An 8,338-nucleotide genomic window follows, 5' to 3' on the forward strand; every position below is an offset into this window, starting at 1 on the left:
ATTATCGGGCTTGATATGGTTATGAGCACTAATATCCATCAGATAGATGAGAAAAGAGAAGAATAGATAGATAGGAAAAAAAAAGAACAACAATGTATGTTATGTATCAGAACCATTCATTCTAGTTAAACAAGTTACCTAGGTATTATATGTTGAGGACCCAAAGGACTCCGGAAAGCACATCGTCATGCATAGCAAACGATATATACTTGGTGTTAACGATATCGTGGACGAGGAAGAGTACGATCAGTTTGACGAGCTACCACCATTTTCTATTGGCATGCCATCTTCAAATGATGGTGTTGATGACACCACTTACTTACGGTCAAATCAAGACGAAGAATTATGGATATCATAACCCACCGATAAGCCTGGATAGTTTGGCCATGCCTATCAAAGGCGAAAATAGGGTTGCTTAAAGGCTAAGCAATAAAATATGAAAGTTATTTTGAATGTTTTATTTGAATAAATATTATTATCCAGTTGTTTAGTTATCTGTGCATAATAGGATACTTATTCCTAATTTATAGGATATTGTTTAAAGTTGTTTAGCATGTCATTATAAACATGGTGCGCCATTGATTCTTATTTTTATGCAATTAATAAAGCTATTTTTATGCAATTAATAAAGCTAGTCAAAAACAATTTTGTTGATTACATGTTCTCGAATTAAGGACTATCAATTTTAATGATAGAGACCGAATTTCGTATCTATCACCCACGTAATAAAGTTAGTCAAAGACTATTTTGGAGATTTCTTATTCTCAAATTAAGACCTATCGATTCTAATCCTAGGGACCAAATCTCGTACCTCTCATCCACATTCTTTGGAAAGTAAAACAAGTTAATTCAATATGAAACATGAAAGTGACTGTAAATTTGCTCATCATTTTTATTTTAGCCTTCTTTCATATTTAAAAATATAGATACATAAAAAAAATAACAAAAGTATTGAATGAAATGTGGATCAAATAAACAATACAAATTAGAAAAAAAAAATCCTCCATAGTATTTGGTTGGACGAAAAAGTAAATAAATATATGGCTTTACATTTGTATCGGTGCATATTTATGCCAAAATTATTTAAAAGATAAATTGGTTTGGCTAACTAATTTTGAGGTAAAATTTTGGAAATCCCGCCATGAAAATTCAATATCCCGCCACCGATTTTGGGTCCAAATCGATCACCAGTACGTACTCCTTACCCTTCTTCTTCTCCACTACAATAATCGACGAATTTGACCACTGCTTCGTCGCCTCAAACCCTTCTCTCGTGCGTCAACCGGCGACTCCACTTCATCGTGTCGACCATCACATCGGTGTGTCAAACCCTTCTCCTCTCCTATATTAACCCTATCTCATTCCTCGTCTCACTAGCTAGGTCGCCAAATCATTGTCCGTGTAGCAGTATTCGATCTTCTAGACGACTCAACATCTCTATTGGTGTTGTACTTTGTATGTTTATTAATTGGTATATGTTTTTCTTATTTCCTTTGATTATTATAGCTTTGACTGTGTTGATTATCGATGACAACAATCCACGCTTCGTTGAGCAACAACTATGGATTTGGGTATCGATATGTCCCTCTTTACATCAATCTGTATAACTTTTTAAGAAAAAAAAATATGTTTTTGTGTGTGTTTGTGTTGCAGGTCAAAGATCTGGTCTTCAAATTAAATTTGTTGATAAAAGGGACTTTTTAGCTCTCCGTGTAAAGATCTGGTGAGGAAGCACACTGTATATAGTAAGTGATCTTTCGTGATGGTTTTGTGACATTTTGAAATTATATAACCAGGTTCCTGTTATATTTAATGCAGATGGTATTAAGAACTTTGTTATCTTTAGTAGACAAAAATGCCCCTCCACATTTCAATCCTTTTTTCACCCATAATAAAGATTAATTAGCATGTATAATCAATATAAATGGCATATCCAGGATAAAAGATGGAAATCAATGATTGTTAGATCTGAAATTGCTGGAACTGGTTCACCTGGAGCTTCATATTCATATCAATTATCAGGTTATAGTCATCCTGAATTCTTAATTTCTATGAGGAGTTTTATTTCTTTATAATTTTAATATTTTATATCTACCCAATTGTTTTATGTTTTAAGTGCAAAATTGAATTTGGGCTAAAAAATCGATCAGGGAAATATGCTTTTACAGTATTACTGAAATTTTGGACATATATACCCTTTGGACTCTAGGGAGAAACTTCAAATTCTTTAGCAAGATGTATTCTATATGTAATATTTATATGAATGATGTCTAAAGGTGCATATAAGGTTAGCTGTTAATCATTAAAGCATCTTACTTTTAGTTTAATGATTGTTTGTTAAATATCATATGTTTTGACAAAAAATTGATTCTTTGTTGTGTTTTTTTTTTCCAGTAAGAATGGAGGATGGCTGCTACACTTGATTATGTTATGTGACAGTTCTACTTGGATGCAATAACAATTTATTTTTTGAAAAAGTTTATGTAGTAAGATATGATCAAATCAAGTTGTTTTTTGTGAATCACAAACACGTTTATATTAATGATTATAATGGTTGGTTATTTAGCATGTATGCATTAACATAATTTGCTAATCAAAATATACCTTTTTGTATTGAATATGTGTTCTGGATGTGTAAGTCTCACCTTTGTTGGTGGTTAATTGTAACATAATGTAATTTTGGATGTAAATCCTATTAGTTATTTAATGAATATAACCGGGTTCTATAAGCGATTTTGTACAAATGGAAAAATAAGAAAAGAACACTACATTATCAAAAAGTAAATCTCCTATACTTATTCGCTCCAAAAATAAACCAAATAACCACGGAAGTATCTCTCCTATTAACAGTTGGCAAGTATCTCCTGTTAACAGATGGCATTCTCTTTTCTAAAAAAAACAGATGGCATTCTAGAAGAATTCACAATATAAAATTAAAAACCGTAAAAGACACACTAAACAAGAATCTGATGCCATAGAAGAGGAAGGATCCTTAAGTGAAACCTAATTGCTATGCTCATAGAGTCTAGAGAAAACAAACGTTTCAAAAAAAAAGTTAAATTAAACTTTCATTAATTATGTATATACTATTGCCAAACAAAAAAAAAATATTACTTGTAATTAGTATTCGCAAATTAGCTCTTGAACTTCCAAAATATCTAACAAGCTAACCGTACGTGCAAAACCCATTACCAATTTCAACCCCATCCATCAATTTATTTTGAACAAAAGCTATCATCAAATAAGTTGTTTGAAATAAATAATAATAATAATAATAATAATAATAATAATTGGATTCGGCAGAAGTTATTACTAGACTCTTTATCCGTTTTGGATATAGCAAGATTAGAAATGTATATAACTTATATACTGATAGTGATAGCATTAATTAATTGAGTATTAATAGAAATTCTATTATAATATTTAATCATTTATTTAATGAGACACCATTTAGTTGTGATGATTAGTTGTCTGGAAAAAAAAACACGACAACACAATTCTAGATAATAATCTGCACAAACTAACAACCCATTTGTTTGGAGAATAACTAAACCTGCTTGGAAAGATGTATTGTACATGTTAATACAACCACAAGATCAGTAATAGCACAGATACTCAGCTCAAATTAAACCCTAAAACACCAATATTGTTGTTGGTGGTGGTGGATGATGTGACTGATGACATTAAGAAAGTGGTGGACGTTACAAGGTATGGTGATGGTGCCTTTCTGTTCGAATCCATACTCTTCTTCGGCCTCCTTCAACAGCTGCATGAAGAGCGGGTGGTTAAAACAGATAATTGGAACGACAAATCTTTGTTGCTCACCGCTTGCTTCACCGACTTTCACAGCTAAGCACCCTTTCGGCACCGGTACCTGATGATGCTGCTGCACCCTCCCACCACGATGTTGAGGAAGACGAACGAGATGCTTGCAGATTGCAGTGCTACCCATTAGAATTTCTGATTAGCAGTGGCCTAATGGGAGAGTTGAAGTTGTAGGGGGTACGTAGGAGAGGGTTCGATATGATCGAGGTTAATGGCAAGAGGAAATTGGTAACACGTGGGTCATGGGTTCAAGATACGTGTAAGATGCATGGTCGGGATTTAACCGTATTCAACTCCAACAACATATATACACACTTTCCAAGTTGGCAATTATATATTACATTTTCATATGCATGTGATTATGTGTTTGATTTCTTTTATGCCAAGCGGTTCCTAGTATTTAAAGTATCTTTTGCTTTACTTGTTGTATGATTATAAAGAAAGAGGTTTTATATTAGTATTTATTTATTTATTTTTTAATTTCATCTTTCGATTTTTTATCTTTTTTGTTCATTTCTTCTATTTTGTTTTTTTTAATTTATTATTATTATTATATTTTAATATTAATATTAATATTATTATTATTATTATTATTATAAATTTCGAACAAAATTTTATAATTCGGACGACGTTATAAAATTCGAATGGCTATATAAAATCAGTTTTTAATTATTTTTTATTATATATTTTAATCCTATTATTATTATTATTATTATTATAAATTTCAAACAACATTTTATAAATCGGACGACATTATAAATTCGAACTATATAAAACCGGTTTTTAATTCTTTTTTATTTTATATTTTATAAATCGGTTTTTAAAATCGGATGATATTATAAATTCGGATGAAATTTTAAAATTCGTACGACATTATAAATCTGGACGACATAATAAAATTCGAACGACTATATAAAACGGAACAAAAACAAAGTTTGTATTTATTTATCACGGATATATTAATTGGTTTGTTATTACATTTGCGTGGTGCGTTATGCGGATTGAAAACAAACTTTTCTTTTGTTCCATTTTATATAGTTGTTCAAATTTTATAATGTCGTCTGAATTTATAATGTTGTCCGAATTTTAAAATGTTCGAATTTTATATGGTTATCGAAATTTATAATAATAATAATAAAAGAAAAAACAACAAAAAAAACAAAAAGAAAACAAAAGAAAAAAAGAAAAAAAGAAAAAAATGATGAGTAAATGTAAAAGATTGATTAGATTGATGGTAGGAAGGATAAAACTAGTTAAGAAAAGTATTTATAGCACAACCCGTTAATTTTATTGTTTACGAATAGGTATTGTTAGGGTGGAGGGTAATGTTTACGAATAGGTATTGTTAGGGTGGAGGGTAAATCATTCTTATCGTAATTCCATAGTAGCTATACAAACACTACCTAGCCTTTGATGTCATTTTTACCATAAAAATCATGGCTTCTTTGCCGATATCAAGACAAACATTATTAAAATTTTATAAAACAATTCAATTTTAATAAAAACATAAATTTCATTACTTAAAAAAACATAACATCACATTAAAAAAACTCATGAACACTTAGAAAATAAAAATAACAAATGTTAAAAAAATATAAATAAATAAAACACACAACAAGCGATTAAAATAACTAATCAACATAATATTTTTTAACGTCAGCTTTCACCGCTAAAGCAATTTCAAGCACATCCATGGGCATATGACTTGTATCTAGCGTTAGTATTTTTATGTCACTGTCTCTTTGTTTCCTATGCTCTCTTTCGGAAGCAACTTGTAAAAATTTGTTCATTCTTTCATTTAGACCATTCACCTCGCCCCCATTACTTTTAACTCATCTGAATCTACCATTTTGTCTTTTTCTTTGGGTTTTGCTTTCTCCATTTCAATTGGTCGGGAATGTGGTGTAACTTTGTAACGACCCAAAATATTCCATGTAAAATTTTTTGTTTTAAGTCTAACAACGTCATCATTCATTCATTGCAAAACCCATCAAAGTGTGAAAATGTATAAAATAGTTATCATAGTACAAATCATATCATATGATACAGAACACTGGTGGATGCAATTCAATTACGTCGAGCTCTTCCCTTTTGGAACCAGAAGTACCTAAAACATAAACATAAAGTTGTAAGCACAAAGTTTAGTGAGTTCGACAAAGTACCAAATATCATACATATAATATCCATGGGCTACCCACAGGGTCTTACAACCCAAGTGTCATGCACTACCCTCATGGTTTTTCATGCAATTACCATGGGTTGTACCTCATGGTCTTTCATATAAATGTCATAGGCTACCTTCATGGTCTTTCATGTAATTTCCATGGGTTGCCCCTATACCTTCCATACACATGTCACGGGCTAATCCCAAGGTCTTCAATGCATGTATCACAAAGACAACTAGCATACTACACAATTCAGTGGGCCGACATTGAAGCCTTCGACCCATAAGTACAATGAGAAAGCTCACCTCAATCAGAAGATAAACAAATCTCACACTTGATATGATGTTATAAAAGCTCCTTACACACTGAACATATCCAAAACAACCCTAATTAACAATTTGGGTAATAATCCATAATCAAGGGTCCATTACATACTTTCTCTCTCTATGGTAAAAACCATTTTACCCTTACAAGGCCAGTCCCTTCAATACATGGCCTAAAGCCCTAAAAATGACCAATTCCTCTTTTGGGGCTACGTCATGTGTACTCCTACTCTACGCCTTGCGTAAAGTGTTTCCACAGAAAATGGGGCCAAAACTAGGCCACGCGTTGCATAGCTAGGTTTATGCCCTACCTAACTTCGCAGTTTGCTAACCCCCATATTAAGCCCTCAATGTCATAAGACTAAATGCTCAACACTCAGATTTGAACCTAATGGACATCTAAAAGGATAACGTTTCCGAATTGATGCCTTTGCATGGCTTAATATAGCCCAAAACAAACCCCTTAGGTCCATACCACCCTTTATTGACCTCAAACACTTGCATGGCTAAATGATAGCAACACATCTTTCATTTTTATGACACATGATCCTTAGAAACAACATAAAATGAAAACCTTAAGCTTTGGAGTAGCTTTTACTCATAATAACAAAAACTATGGGATCAAAATCTTGCAAACCAATAATCTAACCTAGATCTAAGCCATAGAACCATAAAGGTGAGAGCTTTATACCTCCAGAAGTTTGCAAAAGAGATGAAAGCTATGGATCTTCAAGCTTGAACCACACCAATCCACAATGATAGAAATATCCTTCTTCAATATACACTAAGAACACACAAGAGTGCTCAAACAAGCTCACAGGCGATTAGGGTTTCAAAATTACAGCTTGGGGGAGTAGACGCTTATGATAAGAGAAGCCTCAAGGGAATTAAGGTCTTTAAATATGGTCTCAAGCCTAAAAATATTAGGGTTTGGGTTTTAAGTAATTACGCCCTGTGTAGGGATTATACGTCGTACGTAGAGCACAAAGTCCCCACGTCCATTAAATGACTTACACCCTGCATAATATATTACTTATGCCCTACGTAAGGACCTTTTTGCAAGAAAATTTATATTTAACCTATGAATGAAAAGTACCTGATAAACAGGTGTTACAACTATCCTCCACTTGAATCAGACTTCATCCTCGAAGTCCGCCTTTGTAAATAACTCTGTGTAATGCTCCCCTATCTCCTCCTCAGACTCCCACGTCCACACTGAGCCTTTCCGATGTTGCCATTGCACCTTCACCAAACCTACCACCTTGTTTTTCAAAGTCTTCGTCTTCCTATCAAGGATCGTAACCGGTCTCTCTACATAGTTCAGGCGCTCGTCCACCTGAATATCCTCCACAGGTACCACTGTGGAGTCATCAACTAAAAACTTTCGCAGCTAAGAGACGTGAAAAGTGATGCGAATCTGGCTGGGCTCCTCGGGTAGATCTAAACGATATGCAACCCTGCCCACCTAAGCAATAACCCCGAAATGAACAATATATTTGGGGCTCAACTTTCCATGCGTCCTGAACTGGATGACACATTTCCAAGGTGACACCTTCAAGAGTACCATATCCCCGACCTGAAATTCCAAATCTGATCAGAATCAATCAGCATAACTTTTATGTCGGCTATGTGTGGTCTAAAGTTTGCCACATACCATTTGTATCAACTCTGTAGTCTTGAATACCACCTCCATACTCCCCATGACTCACTGACCGACCTCACTCTAACAAATTGGGGTTCGACACTTATTCCCGTAGGTCATCTGAAAGGGAGTTCAATCAATACTGGCGTGGTAGTTGTTGTTATATGAGAACAAAACTAATGGGAGATAAGTATCCTAGCTCCAACCAAAATCCAGCACGCATTCCCAAAGCATATCCTTTAGAGTCTGGATAGTCAACTCGCTCTCTCCATCAGTCTACAGATGAAAAGTCGTGATGAAGTGCAGTCGAGTACCCAATTCCTCGTGGAATATCTTCCAGAATCTGGAGGTAAATCATACATCCCGATCCGAGACCACTGATA

The 8,338-nt window shown here is 33.7% G+C and overlaps 1 long non-coding RNA gene and 1 pseudogene across 3 annotated transcripts; one reads left to right on the plus strand and one right to left on the minus strand.

The window, feature by feature from the left end:
• The first annotated feature begins 1,087 nt into the window (after positions 1–1,087).
• On the plus strand, positions 1,088–2,561 carry LOC145100109 (uncharacterized). Of its 3 annotated transcripts, none has more exons than XR_013704828.1 (4): positions 1,088–1,471; positions 1,654–1,745; positions 1,819–2,022; positions 2,395–2,561. It is a non-coding gene; the product is annotated as an uncharacterized LOC145100109 (long non-coding RNA). The 3 variants fall into 3 exon arrangements; XR_013704827.1 differs by having other exon boundaries at positions 1,089–1,471; positions 1,938–2,022; XR_013704826.1 differs by having other exon boundaries at positions 1,654–2,022.
• Positions 2,562–3,625: 1,064 nt separating this feature from the next.
• LOC145098347 (auxin-responsive protein SAUR32 pseudogene) lies at positions 3,626–3,952 on the minus strand (annotated as a pseudogene).
• Positions 3,953–8,338: the final 4,386 nt, after the last annotated feature.

The sequence above is a fragment of the Lactuca serriola genome, chromosome 4, assembly GCF_051521515.1.
Source record: "Lactuca serriola cultivar US96UC23 chromosome 4, Lser_US96UC23_V15, whole genome shotgun sequence".
Taxonomy (NCBI): domain Eukaryota; kingdom Viridiplantae; phylum Streptophyta; class Magnoliopsida; order Asterales; family Asteraceae; genus Lactuca; species Lactuca serriola.